The following is a 24,077-nucleotide window of genomic DNA, read 5'->3' on the forward strand; positions in this document are numbered from 1 at the left end:
CTCCTCTTGCAGATCACAATTTGAGCAAATGGGTGCTCCTTTGCTGGGGATTCAGCTGTGAATTAAACTTCCAAAGGAGATACAGAAATGGTATAAAGATGCCAGCAACACTGATGCCTTTATCTGTGTTAGGTGGGTTTGGACAAATACATTTTCAGATTTTTAAAAAAAAGTGTTAATCTGGAAGTCAACTAACAGAAACACAGCACATTAAGAAGGGGCTTTGACACTCATGTTTTTTGTGACAGAGACCTCATGAACTGCAGGAACTGTCCTCATCCTAATAAATTTCAGTCCTATGCTCTGTATTGACCATCAGCATAAGCCTCACAAACAGGTCTTAAACTCATTTTTGATGTCTTTGTTTCTTCACAAAGCGATTGTATTGCAGTCTTCATTCTTTCCCTGATTCTCTGATATCTGAGTAATCAGAATTAGGATCTCTATCTCATTTCTCTGCTGCCAGCAATATGTAGTAATAACAACAAGGAAAATAGACTGATTAGGCCTGAGACAAACTGAGTTTAGTGTGTGGCTGATTCTCTGTCTGCCTTCAAATGAGAAACTAAATAAGAATGTCACCCTTCCCAATTATTTTGACTCCATAGGTAGTGCCTTAAATTAAGTGTTGTTGCATTCCAGGAGAAGCTTTTGGTGACACTTTTCTTACACTGTAGATCTACCTCTGCTCTCAAAATCTATCTACCATTAGGACTTTGACAGAGATTCATTCTTTGATGAGACTAAGAGTGAAATGTATTGGGGTTGTATATTACAGCATTTGAAATGAAGAGCTTTCTTTTCATGCCAGTGAGGGCACCTGGGATGATTAGACACTGTCACTGTGCACTCCTGACACGATAGCAGAAGCAATTGTTTACACCAATGAAATAATCAATCCCTTCTGTATAATAGAAGATTTTCATATGGGTTGGATAGATCTGCAACTTTGAAGACACTTGCTTTAAGTATTCAGTGTGCATGGAAGCAATTTTGAAATCTTGTTTTCCAGCTGGTAGCAGGGTATCTGTGGTCACCAATGAGTATGTTTTAGATGCATATGTTAGGCAATGGGCATAATCACAAAATCATAGAAGAATTGAGGTGGAATTTCTGGAGGTCATCCAGTCTAACCTCTTGCTCAAAGTGAGCTAGTGTCAAAGTTAGATGTGGCTGCTCAGCACTTGTTGAATCAAGTTTTTAATATCTCCAAAGATGGAGATTTCACAACCACACTGGGCAGATGTTTCAGTTCTTAGCCAGTGGCTTTTCAAAGATGATAGAGAGCAGCTTTTACAAGACATGAGCCAACTCCCTCGGCAGCCTTAGATGCATCCCATCTAGGCCCATGAACTTGTGAGTGTCCCTCTTGCCTAAGCAATCCCTAATTCAGTCTTTGTCTACCTCTGATCCCTAGATTCTGCCACTAAGCTCAGGGACCAGGGTGGCAGACCTTGCCACTAAAGACCAAAGCCAAGAAAGCATCAAGTACCTCAGTCTTTTCACTGTCCTTCATTAGGTTGGCCACCCCATTTAGCAGCGAGTTCATATTTCCCTTGGCTTTCAATACTGATGTAGCTGTAGAGGCCCTTCTTGTTTCTCTTCGCATCCTGTACCAGTTTCAGTGCCAGCTGAGCTTTGCAAACTCCATTCCTGCCTGGGGCTTCTCTGTTTCTCCTAAATAACATCTCTCCATTTCCATCTCTGGTTGGCTTCCATTTTGTGCTGGGTCTTGGTCAGGCGTTCCCTGTGGAGCCACACTGGTGTCGTGCTGTGCCTGCCCGTTTCCTTGCAGATTGGAGCAGACCATTCTGGTACTTCAAGGAGGCTCTCCATGAAGATCACCCGACTCTACTGGGCTCTGGCCTTTCAGAGCTGCATCCCACAGGACCTTGCCCACCAGTGCCCTGGACAAGCTGAAGCCTACTCTTTAGCTTGGACTGCTGTTCCTCCTTTCCCTCAGGATCTTAAACTGTACCATCTCATGGTCACTGCAGCACATCAATGAGAAGTTGGTATTCCAATACTGTATTTCTTCTGTGATTGCATGATCTCTTGCTGATTAGGTATAACAAGGTATATTTTATATTCATGATGTGAAATTCTGTGGCTATTTTTATGCAGCATTCCCTCAAAGCTTTTTGTAAAGTCAAAAAACGATTTGTCTTTATAATTGCCGAGTGTGGAAAAAATTAATCTGCTTTCAAAATACAGACACAAAGACCATAGTATGCCAAACAGAAAAAAAACGAACTGCATGAGAAGAAAAAGGCAGATTTCATAACCAGATGAGCATAAGCTTAGCAAGACTCAAAACTTCCAAGCAAAAGTATACACAAATGTTAGCTGTTAAGTCAACCTTGAATGTTAAACTGAGTTTTTAGTGTAATGCAATATTTAATTGTTTTCCAAGAAGACATTGTCAGGACATTTACTTAGGAAAAGAGTTATGCTATTGAAGGAAAAGAGAATTTCTGCTACAGTCTGTCTTAAATCCAAAAAATAAAAAAAGATTCAGAATGTCCACCAAGAAGGGTATCTGAAAAATGTCAGTTAAATCTTTTATCATTAGGAAAAAGTGCATCCCTGAGCAACAAATTTGCTTTATTTCTAAATTTTCCACAAAATAAGTCAGAACAATTTTTTTCAGATCATTTGTTTTTCTTCAGCCCTTTTCCTATCAGCTCCAAATTCATTGTGTACTTTTTACTCCTACACGGTTAGAAATAGTTAGACTGGTCTTTTAAGAAAGTCTCTTTTTCGTAACAGTTTTACTACAGGAAAATGCAAGAAGATAAAGGGAGCACTTAATGCAAAATTTTTCACATTGTCTCTTTATTGCATTTTAATATTTTAATTATGTGGGGGCTTTCTAAACATTCATTACTGACAATAAGCTTGCTTAAGTAGAAAACTGTATTAAAGCCACCTCTGCTGACTCCAGCGGGTACTGAGCAGGAACCTGGTGAAAGATTTTGGTTTGTTTTTTAAGAGTTGAAGGGTGCTGTTGTATCCTAGGAGGTCTCAGGTCTGGAGATTATCAGGGATATTAATTATAAATATCCCCTGTAGGTCATTCTCATCCATCTAATTCTTTTGGCTGTGCTTTACTGGCAACATTTAATTAGTGTTCAAGTTGTCCTTTGAAAGCCAAGGTTGCAGAAATATGAATACAGTATGATTTGCAGACAAAATACATATGGACTCGTTATTTCTGGGTAATGTTCAGTGGCTTTTGCACCATAATATGTTCTCCTGAGCTATTTTCAAGCACAAACCCAGAAGTCATGTTTATGGTTTCCCTTACAATGAGAGGTCACCATTATGAGCGTCACTTATGGCTGCAGTCTAGATGTGTTCCATTCAAGATAGAAAGTTATTGAAGTTAGAAAAAGAGGAAGAAACAAGCCCGGTTTTCGAAATGTACGGTTACAGTCCAGGCAAGGAGCAAGCAAACAGAATACTAAAGAAAGAAGATGTATTTGAAGTGCAGTCGGTTCAAAATTGTGGCAGGAGCTACTTATCTTGGTTTTCTTTTACTGTTGATACAGATTCTGTGACTTAAAGCTTTTCACACATATTTAACAATAAGTACTTTGAGATAACATTAAAGTCATTGCACAATGTAGCAATTTTTTGCCTATTTGAAGGTGAGCAACAATGCAAAACTAACATTAGAAGGTGTGTTAATGTACTGTATCAATTAATTGGTTGTTCAGAGGTACATGTATTTCATTATCATTGGTTAATGTTAACTTTGTATCTTTTTAGGAATCAGTTTAACCAACCAAACCTTCCTTTAAAACACTTAACGAAATACATCTAACAAATAATTTGCCTTATAATATGTTTATAGGTAATTTCTATAACATGAATGACTGACTGGATTATCTTAGATTGTACTGAGTATGCATTAGTCTACAAGGATCCCAACATATGTAAAATGTCTTTATTTAGCAAAATATTTTACTGAAATTTTAAGTGACACACGGATGTACTGCTTACCCCATAAAGCAAACTCTGAGCTGGGCATGGTAGTGGTATTTTGTTCATACTTCAATTAAAATAGTTATCCAGGCAGCCTGTGAGGAGAGATGAGCACCTGAAGAGGGTGACCCATCCAAGATACTTGTTCTGGAATAAACTACCCTGTTGCAGAAAGCTTTATTTATGCATTGACTAAAGAAGGAGCACAGAAAACTATTTTAGAATAGAAACCTGACTTCTAGGTTGCTAAATTAGGCTAGATTAGTCCGTTCCTTGAAACTGTAACAGCAGTAAATTAGTATTTGACGTCCTGTGGAATTCCACTAAAAGACTTTAATTGCAAAGCAAGAACTGAAAAAGGTGAAATTCATTAAGGGCTTTTCTTCCTTGTTGGCTCTATTTTGTATTTAAGAGAAATGACTCAAAAACCTTTCTGAAATAACTCTTGCTTTGGCAAGTTAATGTCATAGCAAGTTTTCATCAAGAGGATCTGGAGGATTCTTTCAATTCTGCAGTAGAATTCCTGTTTTAATTTTGTATTACCATAAGACTGGAGAGAAGGAACCCTCCAGGATTTCAGGCTGCATGTTGCATTTTAAGTGCTAACATGAATTTAATCAATACTGACCCTTCTCACCATCGTCGGGGAGTGGATGAGGATTCTGTTGCTGCTATTTGACTCTGTGTGTGTCAGGGGACCAGTTTGCCTTCTCTGCATCATCACAGCTAAACGCAAGCGCAAAAGGGAGCTCAGTGGCCGTGCCTGTCATCATCGTCTTCTCACAGCAGCTGAAAATACCACTTTTCAAATGTAATTTCTGTCTCTAGGCTTAGACTGTTTCATATATTGGATCAAGCAATTTTGGTGGACTTAATATTAAAGACATTCTTTCTGCATCAACATCACAGAGAAAAAAAAATCAAGCATATTAAGCCATTAGTTATGACACTGCTTAGCAACCAAGGATCTTGAAACCTGCTTTTCCTGAAAAACCAGTCATGCGGACCTTTTAATCTGAAGATACTCCATTATACTCCCAGTTTGGTATATCAGTCCAGAGGCTATACCCATTTTGTTTCAGGCCTTGATCTATGAATTGCTAGTGTTTTGTTTTTTAAATAGATAATGCTGAACAGCGGGACAAAATGTTGGACCAAATTATCTGTACAAGTTTTACAAGTGACGTCAATGGAGATAAGCTTTCTGCCAGGGCATTTAATTAGCTACCTCCAATCAGCTGGCCCAAGCATAGAGCTGGGAGTCAGGATATGAGAACTCCGTTCCTGTCTGACTTGAGGGGTGTTGTTAGATGTATATCTCCTACCTTTTGAGGTGTTTCTGCAACATAATACAGAGATAAGTTACATTCTTTAAATCAGCTGCTGCAATCTAACTGAGAGAGCACAGATTTAGTATTGTCTACCTTTTTTCTTGGCTGCCGTGGTGAGGTGCTTCTGATACTTGAGTTAATATATTGAGAGCTAATTCAGATCTCTCTAGATTTTAATTATTAATCTGTAATATGGTTTCACAAATGCTTGCCCACCTTTTCAAAGGCCTGTAAGAGTTAAGCTGAGTTAAAAGCTGTAGAGAGATATTACTTGTTATTGTTAAAATCAATACCAACTATGGAAATTGTTCTCTTTTAAATCCATTATATCTGTGAAAGCATGCAGTCTCATATCCTTGCTCTGTTCTTAGCAGAAAGTTGGCTGACATGGTTTAGACAGGTTTTATTATTATTATTATTATTATTTTATTAGCTCAATAATTCAAACGTTTGGAGTGCTGTGAACTTAATTTATAAGTTTCTTTTCATGTTCACCATGGTGGATGCCCCTTGGAGTTAGCAAGTCTAGGGTCTTTTTGAAATTCCAAGGCTTGATGTGTCATCTGGTTGAAGTGTTGTGTCATCATCTTACTCTGTTATCCTCTAGAAAGAGGAGTCAGCTGTGATGAATTTCAGGTCAGCTGTTCTGTAACAAGTTGCTTTATGGTAACTGAATGCAAGGGTATGGACAGAGATGTGCAACAGCTGTGCCCAAAACACAAGCACCTTTACAAAATGCCTTCTTCAGATGTGAGCCAGCAAATGTTGCTTTCATTAGCTTGTTCTGACAAGCAGGCTTACCGCTTCTCATACAACTAAACAAAAGCACTGGCTTGTCTGCACGGAGGATTTGCTTTGAAGCCAGATGCGCTGAGTGGACGTTTCAAAGTAATTGTTTCCATGTAAAGCCATACAAATGAACACCCAGCTTTGAGCTTATTATGATTAACCCTTCCACATGATGGATTTCCTCTATATTGTATGCTCTGCAATAGATGTTTATCCTTCTTTGTGCTGTCGCTGCAAGCCCCATGCATCAAAGGATTACTTCCTGCTGGAATATGTAGCAGGAGGTACCTAAAAATCTCATGTTCTGTGTTTGGGGCGGGGAAGGTTAGAGAGGAGGCGTCAAACTACAGAAATCTCATGGTTTCTCTTTCCCAACCTCATTATCTGTCTCTTTTGCAATGACATTTCCAAATCGTAAAAGATTATATAGGGCAAGCCAGCCCTCCACATTGTGCTGTTGGTACTTGAATATTGTGTGGTTTATGTGGATGCCTTGAGGACATTACTACAGGACAACTGCACTTATACAAGACAAGCGCTTTGATATGGAGCAGTTTAATCAGCAGAAAGCAGAAAACAGGGAGGAAGACAAGACAGAGACAGCTTCAGGAACTTGCTTGGGAAGCGCCAGTCTCGGCAGAACAGTTTCTGCACTGGGAGAAGCAGTATGGGCTGACAGGAGAGGATTGTGCTGTGCGTCTGGGGCTGCCAGCAAGGAGTGGCTGTGAAGCATGAAGATGACAGAAGTGCCTTCAGCACCGCGTGCACAGAACTCAGAGAGCAGCCCTGCCCTTCCCAAAGTGCGTGGCTGCCCTCACTGGGAAGTTTACGACTCCCTCATCCTGCCAGTCAGTTGCTGACTGATTTGGCATGTACGCATCAGTTAATGAAGCTATTGTAATGGAAAACATAGCCATTTTTGAGAAGATAGGATAGTTGCGTGATATAAAGCCTGTGATGCTTTGTGAAGGCTTGTGTTACACGCAATGTGGACGGCGGTGGCATCAGCATTCCCTTGTATCCTGAGACAGTGCTGGACACTTGGGTCACAGAAATTAACTGGTTTTTATCTGCTGCCTTAAATAGCTTCAGGATGACAGAGAAATACTTCTTCAAAAGACTGAAAGCTAGATGGCAGTATCAAGCAAAAGGCTTGTAGTTACTATGAATTATACCCAAATGCTGGATTTTGATAGAAAGATGGCAAAGGCGATGTCAAGAGCTGGGAGGTATTTTTTTGGTTGATATGGTATTTTTATGATTTTCTAAGTTGACCCTCCGAGGGTTGTGTCTGCTACAGGTGCCTTGTATCAGGGAAAGGCAGAAAGATTTTAATCTCCTGTTTTTAAGGAATGCTGTTTTGGGAGTGGCAGTTTCATACACACCAGTGCTCATAGGAAATGTAAAAGGTAATTTAAACTGTTGAGAGAGGAGGGTGAAAAGACTGTGACCGATTTGCAATGTCTTGTATAGTTTCATGAATTTGAAATACCTTTAGTCTTTAGCTGTCAGTTCTGTAGAAGCTCCTGGCAGTGTCTGTATTTGAAGGGTTTTGTGCATTTTACAAAAACTCATCTGTTTGTCAAATTGGAGAAAATAAAGCTAGCATAACTGTTAGTGTGGTGGCTATGTATTTTTTTATAGCACAGTGAGAATGGAGGGGGAAAAATGCAAAAATGAATAGCTTTTAAAAAATCTTGAACCATGTAATTGGAAAATATAAATAAATGGAGGTCTTAAGCCCTTCTCCTTGGGGCTGCTTAGATACTGTGGGCAGCTGGCATGTTGAGTGGTGGTGTAAGCCCATGTTTGCAGTTAAAGGAGCACTTTTTTTCCCTGTCAAGGTGGAAGCAGCACTCCCTGGGGTGGGAAGGAGATAAGGAGAGTGACTGGGAAATGCGTAAAACTCTACTCAGAGCAAAGTGTTATGGAGAGGTCTTGGTAGCTCATGGTCCATTGGTATCATTTTAATGAATTGTATAATGGAAAGCTGATTCAGGATTTCCTGAAGACGGCAAGACCTTTCTCTGGCTCTTTGGCGTGCTGATGCTGTGTCTTTCTGGCTTCCTGACTCTCAGAGTTAGTTTTTAGTATCATAATCCTATTTACTTCCCAGACTACGTTTACTCTATTAAGTAGAATAAAATGAAGAATGGTGCCTCCTGAAGCTGTGTGCGCCCATAAGGTGGCTGTCCCTCATAACATTAGGGTCCAATTACAATGGCTATCGCTACCCTTCCAGTTCATATCCCTGCTCTGACAGCAATGGTGCCTTTCAGTCAGCTGAAGGCATGTGGGGGTGACCGTGCTCGACACCAGTAACTTGTAGTTTGTCTATGGAGCTGGAAAACCATAAAAATAGAGATGAGAAGTACCTAGCTGAATACTAGTCTGACAAAACTCTCCCAATCCAAACTTCTTTTTGATTCAGAGATATCTAGACTTAATTGTGTTGTAAGAAAATTGGATCTGGCTCTCAGTGCAGTTGACTTTAAATTTTTATGACTCTTTTTATGTTGGCAAGGCCTAATTTTTCTTTTGGAAGCTTTTTCAAAAATATTGAGAAATAAGATCAAAAGGCTTAAGATTGTCATTAGCAAGTCCTTTCTCTTTCCTGCTTCCCTCCAATAAGAATAATTTTGTGACTCAGAGTCTCTCTTAGCAGTTGATAGTATAAGGTAATTGGAATAGAAATGTTGTAGGGACTTCTGTGTTGGTTGATGGACTAGAAAACTTAGAACACAGAATTAGATCATATTTTTAATTTAGCAACAGTACAGCCAAAAAGGACTCCCAAAATTGCCAAGAGACTGAGTATCTGCATCTGACTTTATCTGATATGCACAATCAGAAGGTTATTTAAAAGGGAAGGGGAACGGTTTTAGGTATTCTAACTCATTAGTCCCCAAAGTGAGATTCTTCAGTTAAATATTACCACTGATTGGGATGACTCTGGGTCACAGTGGAAGGTCGAAGGACAAAAACAGTTTCTCATTAAAAAAAGGCTCTGATAAAAAAACTAGTAGAAAATAAAAATGGCTACATAAATTCACCTTTAAAAAATATTGAATGCTTCAAAAGGCAGCTTAACATGGTAGATTTCTGTGAGATTTATTAGTCAACTCTTCCCGGTTTGATTTCTGATGTGACAATTGATCATCTGTAATTTATTACAAGCAACGCATGAAGGATAGTGTAAGAGAAGCATTTTAGCTTCCACTTCAGCTTTTCTTAGTCTTTTTCCCAAAGATACCATTGTCTGTTTGACTTTTTGCTTGACTTGAAACATCCAAGTCTTCACAGACCTCCTGGAAGCAGCAACAGTAATAGGGGAAGGATGAATCGTGTATTTCACAGCGGGTGGCTTCCAAAAGATGTTGGTCTTAGTCTTACTTTGTCTTCATCTGAGAAACCAAGAGAAACTGGTGCTGAGAAACCAAGAAGAAAGAAATATAAAAATAGAGACTGCAAATACCAAAACAGAGACTGCAGAGATAAACCCAGATTGCCATCAATCTCTGCTACCCCAAAGGCATATTTCTTACGTACTATGTGCTGAAATGTTAATTGTTCTGTTAGCTCTTATTCCGCTTCATGCAGACTAAAGCTTAATGTATTTTACTGACTGCACAAGGGAAAATCCCTGCAGTCCACCGTCTATATTGTTAAATAAAGTAATCCAGCTTGGTTGGAGGTTTAGTTAAAACCAAATTTGTTCAGCTTATGAATCAAACAAGACTCCAGGAGAGGCAAAGGTCTTGTCATCTTGTATCATAGGACTTACCCATTTTATGATGATCACTTTTCAGCAGGTCTGTTACTCAGAAAGCAATATGCAAAAAGGCAGTTCTTCTAGAGAAGAAAACTGGTTGCTATAGCAGTTTAAAATCCTTGAGGTCATCTGTATTTCATAAAATCCGTAGGAGTCATGAGGTTTAATCGTTGCACTGAAATCTTTGTTCCATACATTGTCTTCCTGCTCAATATTCTTTTCTATGCGTCATTACAGTGTGCCTGAGACTTAAAAGGAAAATATCATCTGCCTGAGAGTTTATCAAGAATAACAGCAACAACTCTCCATTTTGGAAGACAGGAAAAAAATTAAAACTATTCATTAATTGAGTTTGCAGTCCAGTTTCTTTTTAATTTTTATCTTGTGTCATTCTCCTTACTGCTCAGTTTTACATGGAAATTATACTTTTGTGACGAGAAATTCCCTTTTGTTCTGCATTTTATCTGAAATTTTGTTTGTGTTCAAAGCGTTTAATTAAATATTAGAACAAATGCCTTAGTAAAGATACCACTTTTTTCTCCTTAAAACGTATTGAAACAATTTCTTAGTGTTCTACATCAATTATAGTCATGTTACAGTGTCCAGCAGGCTTGTTGAGTTCATTAATAATTCATACAAACTGCCGTGGGTTTAAGGAAGGAACTATGCCACATACTGACAAATGAGAGTGAAGGGAAACTCAACACACTCTTTTGCAACCATTTTTTTGTTGGAGAAAGAGGAGGGTGTATTGTTTATGCTCTGAGGTACATAGACTGAGGAAACAGTTTGCTAATGTCTTAGGGCTGTTTGTTGGACAAATAACATATCATAAGCATGCAGTATGTCTTATGCATAGTATGTTTTCTGCATTTGTATGTATGCATTTGCATATGTTTGTATGTACGTGCAGACAGAAAGAGGAATGTGATTCGTAAAGCTTTGTTATCATGGATTTGGGATGTGTGCGTTACTTAGAAACAAGAACCTGAGGTTCTGCAGCTCATTTAAACCAAACCCTTATCATGACATTTTATATGGTTTGTACAGCCAATCTGTTATAAGGTGAGTTGTGTTCGAGGGTTTTAAAATATTTATTTGAAATATTTCCTGTATCTCTACCTAAAAGTGACAAAAGCGCCAATTCTGACATCATTGTGATTCTCTCCAGTATTAGAAACTCCTGTCTCATTTCTGTTTTACTAGGAAAATTGATGTTAAAATAGAGAATGATGTGAACATAGGGGGTTTTTTATAACCCTTATCATTTTATGAGTATTACTAGTTTTATGGGTTTTTTTTTAGAATATTAGTGTTCATAGCATATACAGATTAGCTATGGATATATGTATATATGCTGCATACATTTTTCTAAAGATACCTAATACAGTTAATTTGCTCCCTTTGGGGAATGCCTCACCCACGGGAGAGGCTGTGGGTGTCATGAGGCTTTTGGAAGTCAGGCAGCAACAGGTGGAGCTACAGCTCCTGTGAAATGTTGAGGACTTCAGGAGGGCAGAGCTGGAGGTCAGCATGATCCAAGGCAAGGCTGGTACTTCAGGCTGACAAACTAAGCATGTCAGTATTTTAGAATAGAATCATAGAATGGTTTGGGATGGAAGGGACCTTTAAAGGCCATCTAGTCCAACCCCACTGCAATGGGCAGGGACGTCTTCAACTAGATCAGGTTGCTCAGAGGCCCGTCCAACCTGACCATGAATGTTTCCAGGGATGGGGCATCTACCACCTCTCTGAGCAACCTGTTCCAGTGTTTCACCACCCTCATTGTAAAAAATTTCTTCCTTATACCTAGTCTGAATCTACTCTCTTTTAGTTTAAAACCATTACCCCTTGTCCTATCGCTATTGGCCCTACTAAAAAGTTTGTCCCCATCTTTCTTCTAAGCCCCCTTTAAATACTGAAAGGCTGCAATAAGGTCTCCCCACAGCCTTCTCTTCTCCAGGCTGAACAACCCCAGCTCTCTCAGCCTGTCTTCATAGGAGAGGTGCTCCATCCCTCTGATGATTTTTGTGGCCCTCCTCTGGACCCTCTCCAACAGGTCCATGTCCTTCCTGTGTTGAGGACCCCAGAGCTGGACGCAATGCTGCAGGTGGGGTCTCACCAGAGCAGAGCAGAGGGGCAGAATCACCTCCCTCAACCTGCTGGCCACGCTTCTTTTGATGCAGCCCAGGACACAGTTGCCTTTCTGGGCTGCAAGCACACATTGCTGGCTCACGTCCAGCTTTTCGTCCACCAGTATGCCCAAGTCCTTCTCCACAGGGCTGCTCTCAATGCTTTCATCCCCCAGCCTGTATTGGTACTGGGCATTGCCCTGACCCAGGTGCAGGACCTTGCACTTGGCCTTGTTGAACCTCATGAGATTCACATGGGCCCACGTCTTGAGCTTGTCCAGGTCCTTCTGGATGGCATCCCTTCCCTCAGGCGTCAACCGCACCACTCAGCTTGGTGTCATCTGCAAACTTGCTGAGGGTGCACTCGATCCCACCGTCTATGTCATTGATGAAGATATTGAACAGTACTGGTCCCTATACTGACCCCTGAGGGACACCAGTTGTCACTGTTCTTCTTCTGGACATTGAGCCTTTGACCACTACCCTCTGGATGCGACTATCCAACCAGTTCCTCATCCACCAAACAGTCCACCGATCAAATCCATATCTCTCCAATTTAGAGAGAAGGATGTTGTGGGCGACCATGTCAAAGGCCTTACAGAAGTCCAGATAGACGACATCCGTAGCTCTTCCCTTGTCCACTGATGTAGTCACTCCATCATAGAAGGCCACTAGGTTGGTCAGGCAGGAATTGCCCTTGATGAAGCCATGCTGGCTGTCTCGAAGCACCTCCCTGTCCTCCAGGTGCCTTACGTTGTTCCAGATGGAGCAGAAATACTGCTTAGGATACTGAGTCACCCTCACTATCCTGAAGCAAAACCTCTCAGCTTTTTCTGTCCTTATGGTGTATCCGCTGGAGTGCAACGGACTCTTGTACTTCCAGGAGTTTACTAGGGGAGAATCTGGGGGGCTGTATCATCAGAAAACTTCTGCTGGTGCGTTATGAAGCCCAGTTATCCACCCACTGGGGCTGTGGACCAAATACCACATCTGCCCTCTGATAGGGGCCATGTACTCATCCTCATCTGACTCCAGCCCACAGCACTGTGCACTGAAAGAGCAGTGGTCAGCTCCTGAGCAGGCAGAAACATGTCTTGGCCAAGAGAGTGGTGGAGCTCAGGACCTGCAAGAGCATGCTCTCCAACCCCTGTGCTGAGAGCCTGCATGGGCATGGTGCAGAGGGACCTTTGGGGAATGGGACTGTAAGATCAAGGAAGAAAGATGAACTGGAAAGGGGAGGTGATTGAGGAGATTGTGGGAGAAGGTTACATATAGGGCGTGAAGGTTAACATACATGGTGCCTGCCTCTCAGAGACAGTCCTGCTATCTGTTGTGCATTTTGGCTGGGGGATGGCATTCCTTCACAGTCCAGTCTTTGTGGGCTGACTTCCTTGGAAGCTGTTGATGATGCATAGCATTTGGTAGAGCAGCCTCAAAGAAATCCTGTGGTGCCTGCTGTCTTGTAGTTAACTGTGCAGTGTGGGGTTGCAGTAACCTCACGCTGGGTCTTCCCACCTCTAGCTGATGGCACCACTGTCACGTGGCAATAGCTGGCCAAATTCCAGAAGTTCAGAAATTTAGGGAAATGCCAGTTGTGCGCTGGCATTGCGAGGCAGGTGCTATTTCACAGCGCAGTGTGTTGAATATGGCCTCTAGTATTAAAAGTTTTGCTTCAGAAGAAGCCTGGCCAAGGTGATGCACAGGGTGGATGTGCCTGTTGCTCGGAGCAAGTGAATTAAAGCCTCGTGAGCCTTCCTGTCTTGATCCCCTTGGCTCGCAGAACTGAAGCTCAGCCTAGGATGAAACTACCAGAGGCTGTTAAGAGGCAGCATTTCGTGCCTCAGCTTGCCATTGCATTAAATAATTAATTGAATCTGACCTTTCAGAGCAGTACGTTGTAGCTAACAGAATGAATATAAAAAGGATATAAAAAGGAAAAGACTATCAAGTGGGAATAGGGAGGCAATATAAACTTTATATATAACCATAGAAGATCTGCAGTGCTATCCATTCCTGAAAGTGTGCCGGTAAGCGGACGTAGTTTGGGAGGAGCAGCAAAAATGACCCAGAAGTTGTCCCTTTTATGAGAGACATAAGAAGCTCAGCCTAGTTAGGTTATTGCAGGAGAGATCAAGATGGCTTTATCTGAACGTGGACATCCAAACAAGGAAGAACTTGGATAGCAGGCACCTCTTCAGCTTGGTAGAAAAGTACAGTCCAGCCCTAAGAAACTGCAGCTGGTGACACCGAGAGAGATGAGAGCGAGCGAGCTGTGGTCATTCTCCGTCATTTCAACTCTTTAAATGAGAATCTTATATCTGTTTGGAAAGATGTGCTGTAGCTCTGGTAGAAGTTAAGGCCTTCACAAAACATCTACCAACTGTGGTTAGTGGGGGAGTTTGTGTTTTGCAGGAAGTCAGCTGTAAGTTGTGTGTTCGTCTTAGGATCTTTGAATGCACAGGAGTAATAAGACTGCCCTGTCTCATACCTGAATTCTGACTATGAGCAGCTCAAAAAGCTGTGCTCAGTCCCTGTGGGATTATCAGCCCCTAGTGGGAAGGTGAGGCTTTTCTGGGAAGGTGGCAAAGCGAGTAGCCCAATCTTCCAGCAGTAACTTTCTGCTCTTGGGCACTTGCTTGCTATCACCCATCCCCATGTTCTGCCTACCTGCACTTATCACGCAGTGTGTCTTTCAAAGCCTTGCCTACAGCTGGATGTGTTCTCCTGCCTTGCAGCCTCACCAGATACTGACGCTATGCAGGACATTACTTCTTTTTTTGATGATTTTTTTTTTTTTTTTTTTTGAGGTGTGCATTATTTTGCTGGAGCGAGTGAGCTGTTTTTTGAGTGGAAGTCAAATGCTGCATGATAAGCAGTTAATTCTCTGGTACACAGTACTGAACATACACAGTTTACAGTGTGTTTCCTTCAGCTTTTAGTACTAATTTTTTTTCTGCATTGAATGCTTGGAAAAGTTCTGTTTTGGCAAGTATAGCTCTGAATGTCAGAAACAGTAAGAAGAAATAACAATTTGGTTTGGTTGTGCTGTGGTGATGAGTATGGCATAAGTGCCTTAATCTGATAGGCTTTACAGATCTAAGAGTTTTTATTTGGGCAACAGTTTATTTACAGTAGGGATTAATTACTCCTAATGTCTTGATTAGAAAGATGACATTTTACCAAAGGGCAGCATGCAGTAGGTACTTTGAATAGCTGCTTTACTGCACATTTTAAAAATGTATTCATATATTACACTCCATATATTTCATAGAAATTGTCTATTGAGTAAATAGTAAACTTTAAAAAACTATTCCAATATGTGCTTGTATAAGTGCTTGATAGATGCTTCTGAACAGTTAAATTGTCTCAAGCAAAAAATATTGAGATTTTGAATTGCCTGCTGTCTTCATAGTACTCTCTTCATGACAGATTAGCAATATCTCCATGAGAGTTTTTCCTTCAGCTGCTGCTTTAGAATAATTACAGTGCTTTTGCATATATGTCATTAACAATGAAGGAAAAAAAAAAAGCTCTTGCCAAGGCCATTCATTTAGATATCTGATGCATGAGGCAGGATAATATGAATTTCCCAGTAGGATACCGGTTGCTGCTCATAGTGCAGCACCAATGCACTGTTCTGTTATTTTGAAGAAAGTAATATCATTATAGACATGGATTTTTATGCCTAGCTTAATTTATAAAGACAAGCGTCAGTGGCTTTTCAGTCAAAAATACATTTGTTATGATAGCTGTTTAACAATACTGTTATTATGGTAAATAGAGTAACAAAATGCAGCATTTTACAATTATTAAACACGCTACAGTGGTAGTGATAGTGCTGTTTCCCCCTATCCTGCCAGTGCCAGGTCTATTAAAACTCCTGCCCATTAAACAGTCAAATGCAAATAAAGCAATTCTACAGCTTCGTTAATTAATTATTTTTATCTACCTGAGATAGATGATGGATTTGGTTTTGCAAGCACAGAGAATGATGCCCATTTTAATTTTTGTTTAGAGACAGCTCTGAATATGATTAATATTCTGTATGTTGAATCTATAAATGATGTGTCCATAACTGTAAATGCTAACATGTATACTGCCTGTTTCTAGAAGTACTTATCCTTTGCTTTCTGGGAAGAAGTGGCTACTTCTTTAAGACTTTGTTAAGGGAAACATTTGACAAAGATCTCTTAAAAGCGACAGGAGAGGTGTCGCTTTGCCACCTGTGCTTAGTTTTCTTGGGAACTACGGAGCGATGTTCATCCTCCAGCAAAATGGGTCCGATCCAAAGCCTGCTGAAGATGGTGGAAATCATTTGATGGGTTTCAGGGGGATTTGGATCAGGCTGTTTATGGATTACCCCATGGATTACTTGTAGTGGCTCTACTTGTAGCCTGCCAGTTTATTTAAGATATTGCTGTCAAATGGAGGAATGGCACACTTTAAGAAAGCATTTACCTGTTTGATCTAGGGTAATTCAAGGAATGGTTTTGTGACATGCTGTTCCTGGTGGCTACCCATGCCAGCCAGTGCAGATCCCTTTCCCATCACTCTCCCTAATTCTCTCCTTTCACTTTCCCACCACTCTCCCTTCTCTGAAACTGGGTGCTTACCAAGGGCTTCAGAAAACACAAAGTGAAAATTAGATATTTCAAGTAGGCCAAACCCATTGTTAAGGTAATGCTGTATATTGCAAAACAAAACCACAGAGGAGCGAGACAGTGGAGGAGTTTTTAGTGAGTTAGGTTTTATGAGTCTCTAAAAATGACAATAAATGACGGTTGCAAATAAATGAAACCATGTAGAGCTTTAAAAAAGTTTTGTGGTTGTTTTGTGCCTCAGTAGGATGGTCTATGCACCGGCTTTGCTCCCATTTTTTCACTTCATCACCCTTTGTTTGCACCGATTTCACATCAGCGTCTCTGGGGCAGGGTGCAGAGGTGCATGGGGTGCAGCGAAGGGCTGCTGTAGCTTGCAATAGCAGCCTTCGACTTTGCATTGTAGCTACAAGAGAAAACAACAGTGGATATTTTTTATGTAGTTACTGAACAATAGAAGGCAGTTGGAAGTCCTTTCACTGTATTTCTCTCGTAAGTCCAAATTAAACTGTTGTTATGAGTCGTGGCATTCCTGTGAAAGGGTCAAAATCCCAGTCTTGTTTGAGAGCCCAGTGCTGTTGATTGCAGAAAGAGCTGAAAATCATGAGCTTTGAAAGACCAAAAATGAGAAGACAGAAGATCCACAGTTTATGATAGCTGGCGTCATGGCTTTTAAGTCATGGTAAACTTTGATACACCATTATTTAATGCATGAGTTTGACAGTACTGAGATAAAGTTTCTGATATAAATCAGTTCATCTTCTTTTTCCTGAGGCTGTTTTACTACAAAAAGAGGTTAGAGGGGGAGGGAAGGGAGAACATGCCCAGGAGAGCTGCCTTTTGCCACATCTCCTCTGCTACTTTTGTCTTCATCCTCTTTCTCACAAGTGGTACGGTAGTTTAACCATTTACCTGATAGATCATAAGAACTACCTTCATATGCATCATCACTCCCTTCTTTGCAGTAATAATAATGGTAATAATAATAGTAATAACAGAAAAGTTTTTTAAATCAAATTTCATTATTTTTCATGTTTTTGTTTTTACTGTCCTTAAGTTAGTTGGTTTAATTTTCTAGCCCTCAGTACAGTGTTAGAGCTGGAAACCTAAAGCAGGCTGAACCAGAAATGTTTCCCTATTTCAAATTCTTACCTACTAAAATAGAGCTTAAATAAGTAAACCAAAATATGTGGTTAATTCATAGCACCCTTCTTTACAATACTTATTTTAATGTGTTTTGCAGTGAAATCCTATTCCTTCCTGAGCTAAGGATTTTGTGCAGAGAAAGGTGATTAGGTTCAGGACTTACAGGTACATTCCATGTAACAGATATTTCAGTGGTGATTGCTGAAGTTTAGAACTTTGATAAGAAGCAAATGTCAACCAAAAATGTCAGTACTGTGTGTACTGGGTAACCTCTCAATGTGAGCATTATCACAAGCTTTTATGAAACCAATTAATCACTTGGAAGGGGAATACAATAATTTAGGAACCACCAGACCAAATCAGATCCAAAGTCCATTTATTCCAGCATTTTGTATCTGATAGGACCAGCCCCAGTTGTTTCAGAGAAAGGTCAGAGAGACCACACAATGACTTGTTTACAGAATATTCTCTCTTGGGGAAGATTTATTTCTACAACCCTTTTAATTAGAAAAAGCATAAGCATTTTTTTCCTCCCTTCATTTTTCTACACATCCCCTAACAGTCCTGAACACTCTTGGTAACTTCTGGTCTTTTTTTTTTTTTCCCTTGAAAAGCAGCACAACAGGAACCTACAGGTTCCTGTTTTCCTCTCTTCTCTCCAGCACACTGTAGCCTACAACATTATCTCCCATTCATTGGCCATACATGTAATCAAAGATCTCCTTAATGAATATATATAATATGGATTCTTCAAGTGGAAATCATAGACTTACCATTGTCTTCCCCTTTCTCTTCCACCTTCCCCGCTGTAGTGCATAGGAATGATTCTGTGTGAGATCTCACCCTTATTCTGCAAAGGGGAAGGACTTACATGTTTCCAGAGTAGTATAATTTTCCAAAGTACTTCTTGGTAGATGAACGGGAGGTAGGTGGCATCTGAAGGAGCTGGAATATTTCCCAGCCCAGGAGACAGGAAAAAAAGACCACAGGTTGGAGAGGAGCTGTCTCTTCTGCCCTTGCTCCTCATGGTGAGCTTGAGGGGCAGCTGGGGCAGCCTGCCACTCCTTTTATTTCCAGGGAGGGAGATCAAAGGAGTGGCAGGTCTAAAGTCAGCGTAACGTAGCTGTAGGGATCCATAAGCATCTCCAGTGGCTGGCTTTGTGTAGCCAATGAATTTGGATGCAAGCCACCAAAACATGCGTCGCCTTTGGGACACCTGGGATTTTTTATCCAGGGCCAGTAAAGGAAGAGCTCTTCAGGCATCTGCTCGGACAAGGACACTGCCCTGACTTACAGCAAGGCAGCAGCAGCACTGTGAGTGAAGTACGAAGTCACCACCGCGTTTGGCAAAACATTGAGGTGCATCAGGCTGAATAAATAGGTTAATGATATTGGCAACAGCAGCATGCAGAAGAGCAAACCAAAAGTTGGACATTTGGTCTCACAGGATGAAGCGAAGAACTAGGAGAGTGTATTGTTTCTAATTGCCTTTAAAAATGCTAATATTACATGGTTCAAATGCTGAAATTCTGGATTTTGAGGGGCAAAGATCCCCTTCATATGTTACCTTCCCGAAACTTCCCTTCTGGAGATCGGATCTTCAGAAGAGCCACAGGGAAAGTATGAACTTTGAACATTTCTTGGGAAGCTGCAGCTGGGGAGAGGGTAGCGGGAGGAAATCAAACAAAATAAATCCTCTCAAAGCTCTCTGATCTCCCTCCTCCACTTTTCTTTTTCATGATTAGCTTTGAGAATCTGATTCTATAAGGATACTTCTCTCCCCTGCCTCTTTTCTTTGTACGATTTTGTGGCTGTTGATCCTTTGTAGACTAAGAGCTCATGGCCTGAGATTATCTTCTAGCATCACTGAAATGCAAAAAGTCGGTATAGGACAGAATTAGGGAATGAAAAATATCTTGAAAATAAAAAAAAAAAAAAAAAAGAATTTGCAAGGTTTAAAAGACTTTTAATAGTTGGATCATTTTCTGTAGGATCACAGATTAATAATTTTGAACTCTTTTATATTTTTTTGTTCTTCTCTTGCCCATATATGACATGAGGAATTAGTGAAATGCACCTGGCCAGTCTTGTATCTAGTTTGGGTTGCAGGTCATAAGCATTATCGGTGTTCTGTGACTGATTTGTTTAGATCTTGTTCTTGCTCTCATCCAGTTTTCGCTGACAGATTCAACCTAAAGGCCAAAATTATGCACGAGGATGGACTCTTAAGTGTTCTCCTCACTTAAATGTATGCGAAAAACTACTGACCTGTAGATGTGAAGAAACTGCCAGCCAATACTCATAATCTAGCACTTTGCATCAACAGTAAATGTAATTTTAAGATAATGGTTTAATTTGCTTTTTTAAAATCACATTTGCAGTCTAATTAGACTCCAGAGAAGTCTCCAGGTTGCCCAGAAAAATTACTATGTGACTACATAATAAAGAATATTATGTCCATTGGAACATAGGAGATGTTACGGTGATTTCTGTCAGACTGAATTTTGACAAGCCTATTTTTAATCTTGCAGTTTGGCATATAGCCTTTGAAGAACATGTATCCTTTGCATGCTAAATCCTCTGTTATGTCCCCTTTGAGAACTGAATTTTAATGCGCGTCCTTGGAACAAGGAATTTATTCTTGCACAGATAGATCATTGTCAGTGTGTACAAATGAAGAAGATAAGACTTTTGAAGCTTTTGTTTTGATGCTTATCTTGTGATTGCAGCTGAAGTGAGGGATATCTATGGTGCCTAATAACTTCATCAACTAGCTTTAAGTGAAAGTCCTCAACATACTAATGAGGAAACAGAAGTATAAGCTGTTCAAGAGAAGAATGGGATGGTCACCCAAGAAAACTGCAAACCCCTAAAGTTCTTTTTTATGGGAGTTATTTTGTAGAAGGGAAACCTTGATACCGCATACTTTCCAGACTCGTTGAAGTTGTTTTGTTTGCCCATATGGGAGCCATTTTTATGCAGCATACTTGAGTTGGCTCATACTACAAGAGCCAGCCCTGCAGTGTCCAAAGCCGGGTAGCGGAGTTGTGGTGCCTGAAACCCTGTGTGCAGCCCGCAGAGCAACCTGCGGGTCGATCTGTGCTTCTGGCAGGCCAGGGTCATTTTTCAACAATAAAACTGCTCCCATACCTGATTGAAAATTCACCTCTGTGAACTCCAGTGGTTTAAAGTTGGGCCTTTAGCCCAAGCTGGTCGCCTGTAGCCATGCTGAAGGTGGGAGAAACTTTGCAACTGTCCCTCTGATTACAGAAAGCATCTAGAGAAGTGCTCTAAGCTGTGGTACCTCTTGCCATTAGACAGCTCGAGGTGAATCTCGCCACTGAAGTGCTGTTAGGAGGGGTGCTGGGGGTGGTTGGCTCTGCTGGCTGGACTGAGCCTCCCAGCCGCGGTCTCTCACCTCGGCCCATTTACAAGTCACAGGCAAGCATCTCTGCGCTGTGTCCCCGAAACCTGCCGGCAGTGAGCGCAGCCCACGCTGACGGTGCTGGCTTCTGCCCAGAAGAGATGGTTATTGACAGGCTGATTCAGAGCTGCAGCCAGAGGCAGCAGCAGCGGTGTGCCCTCACCCCTGGGGTATAATGCCTCGTGCTTAGAGAGCACTTGCATAAGATGACTCTGCCTGCTTAAGTGTTTTGTATCAAATAATTGCTCGATGCAGTAGAGCGGCTATGCTGGGAGCAGAGGCTGTGGCCTTCCCAGGGCAGTCTCTGTGCCAGGGCGCGGCGTGCTCCCTCCCCAGCACCCTGGGTCTCGAGCCCCTCTGTGCAGGGCAGTGCAGCTCCAGCAGGTCCTGCCGTCTGCAGGGGGGCTCAGCGCTGTCCGGGGAAACAGAATCACCCTGTTAAGCCACAGGGGATGTAAATCTAGCTGAAAAAATACAAGTATAGCAGATAAATTATTTAGAAAATACCTATAAAATGAATTTAGCAAGTCACATGAAGTCACTCCTTTTTTCCATATACCAATATCCATCTTTCCTCCTACCACCTTCTGGCTGCAGCTCTATGGTGAGTTATGTATTCGCCTCCTCCATGAACAGCTTCCCTCCTCCCCCTTGCTGTTTTCCTAAAGAGCAGAGAGACGTTTTACTGTCCTTCTCTTCAGTCCTGACTGTTATCCACAGCTTCTAAGGAGCAGGAGAGGACAGTGATAAAACTGGTTAATTTTCACTTTATTTTTTTGCTGCAGCGCAGAGCGTGGCAGTGCTGCAGAGGCGGTGGGCTGGGGCTGGCCTGAATGCAGCACGTGTGCGAATCGTATCCCCGAGTGAACTTTAATCTGACTGGTACGGATAACGAAGCACCGGCTTGGCTCTGCAAGTGTGGGCGTTTTCTGGGGGGGAATAACTGATTCTGAAGAGAGCAGGATTGTATTTTTACTGCTGTTGTTGCCCATCGTATCTAGACTAAAGCTCACATTGGTACGTTCCACTGCACTGCAATTATGTCTTCATTTTCTGTGTGGATAAAAGAATGCAACTGTTCAGCATTTTATGCTTGGTTTGTGTCTGCAGGGTAATTTTCTTCTCCCCTTTTCAAACACTCCTTCCCCCCCTATATTTTGCAATATATTTGCATTTATCAAGGAAGAATTTCTGCTTAAGTGTAATTTAAGTTTTATCTACGTGCAGCGTGCATTTGCTTTGTAACTTTTCAGTGAGACTTGTATTAGTGATGCTTTGTCCTAATGAAAATACAAAACAAATTATGTAGTTCTAGTGATAGAAAAGGGGGAAAAAATGAAGGGTATAACAGCGTAAATACATTATTAAGTTAACAAGCATAAATATTTAGATGTATTAAATGAAAATTAACAATATGATTTTGAAAGGTTGGACAGAGCTTTAAATAGAATAGATTTTAAAAGTCATATCTTACTGATTTTAGCACAATAAATAAATACATCCTTTAAAAAAAAGGGGGGGGTGAACCTTTGAATTTTAAGCATTCTGGATACATGGTATGTATTCATAGCAGGACTTTTTAATAACTAATGTAATTTAAGAGAAGCAAGTGGTTAATTGGCTGGCAACAATTCTGACTCAATTTCTCCTCATATCAGTCTACATCTTAAATATATTAAATAATGTGGGGGGCCATATATAGCCAAACAGTTTGCACGTCGGGACTGCTGCTGTCTGAATTACTGTGCCACGTGCATGGTAGCTAAAGAAGAGTAGCCTCTTTGGCTGCCCATCCAAATCATTATAAAATCACATTTGCCATCACTTATACTGCCTCAGTAGCACATGGATATGTCTTTGGCATCTGACCAACCAATTTTCTATTCCAGACTCAGTAAGCAAAAATCATTCTGCATTAGTCTTTGCAGCTCAGTATCCATCACTTGTCTAACCTTGCAGATATAATAACAATAATAATAAACCCCACAAAACTCAAGCCACTGACCATTGAAACTTTTCTTAATGTGGAATTGAATGAATCTTGTTTTGTTGGAACATTTATTTCTTAAAACTATTTCTGTCAATCTTTAATTCTTTAAAACATAATAACAGCAATGTGTTCCATAACAAAGAATGGAGATGCTCTTAGATTGGATCAGATAGTCTGGTTCAAAAAAAGCAGGTAAGACTTAAAAACAAAAATAATAGTGTTCAGGCATCTGAAAGAAAACCACCATTTACTCTTTGAATGAATGTGTTTTTCTTAAGGAACAATAATAAAGCCAATAATATTGAACCGAGAACAGTATATAATATAGTGCTTGAAAGTACAATATTCTTCAGAATTTGAGGGCTTTATCTCATTTCTGAATGCATCTTTCTCTTCTTAATTTCTTTTTCTCTATCGGCTGCATTACTTAGAGCTAAGATAATGTCTGTGAAGGACTTCTGACACAAAATAGCCCTATGTGAATGTTATGCATTATTAATAAAAACTCAGATAACTCTCTAAAACAAGATGCTCCTAAAGCATTTAACATTTAATCAGCAAAATTTATCTGATGTTCTCCTTTTTGAAAAGCATTAAGGAAAAGAAAAACTTGAATAGCTACAGGAATGAAGGATGTATGTGAACACCTCACCTTTCATTACTACATACACAATGCCCTAACCCGAAAGTGAAAATGCCAGTGCCGTACAGAATATGAATAGCAGCTGTAATGATTTCTAATGCTTCAGTACAAATGAAAATGAACCCCGATCATAAAAGATTATGGTTAATTTGTCACATAATAAAAATATCTTTAAGATTTTCTCATTTTTAGTAATCTTTCCTCCTCTTTAATATGTAACTCCCATAGATCTCTTTTGCAATCTTACCGATACAGGTGTTGCTCC

The 24,077-nt window shown here is 40.6% G+C and overlaps 1 protein-coding gene across 1 annotated transcript in view; it reads left to right on the plus strand.

Annotated features, from left to right (window-relative positions):
• Positions 1–24,077, plus strand: part of FRMPD4 (FERM and PDZ domain containing 4) — a gene marked incomplete at both ends in the record, with an annotated part of 304,338 nt that overhangs the window by 237,476 nt on the left and 42,785 nt on the right. The window lies entirely within an intron of this gene.

Source organism: Platalea leucorodia (genome assembly GCF_965183815.1).
Source record: "Platalea leucorodia genome assembly, chromosome: 2".
Taxonomy (NCBI): domain Eukaryota; kingdom Metazoa; phylum Chordata; class Aves; order Pelecaniformes; family Threskiornithidae; genus Platalea; species Platalea leucorodia.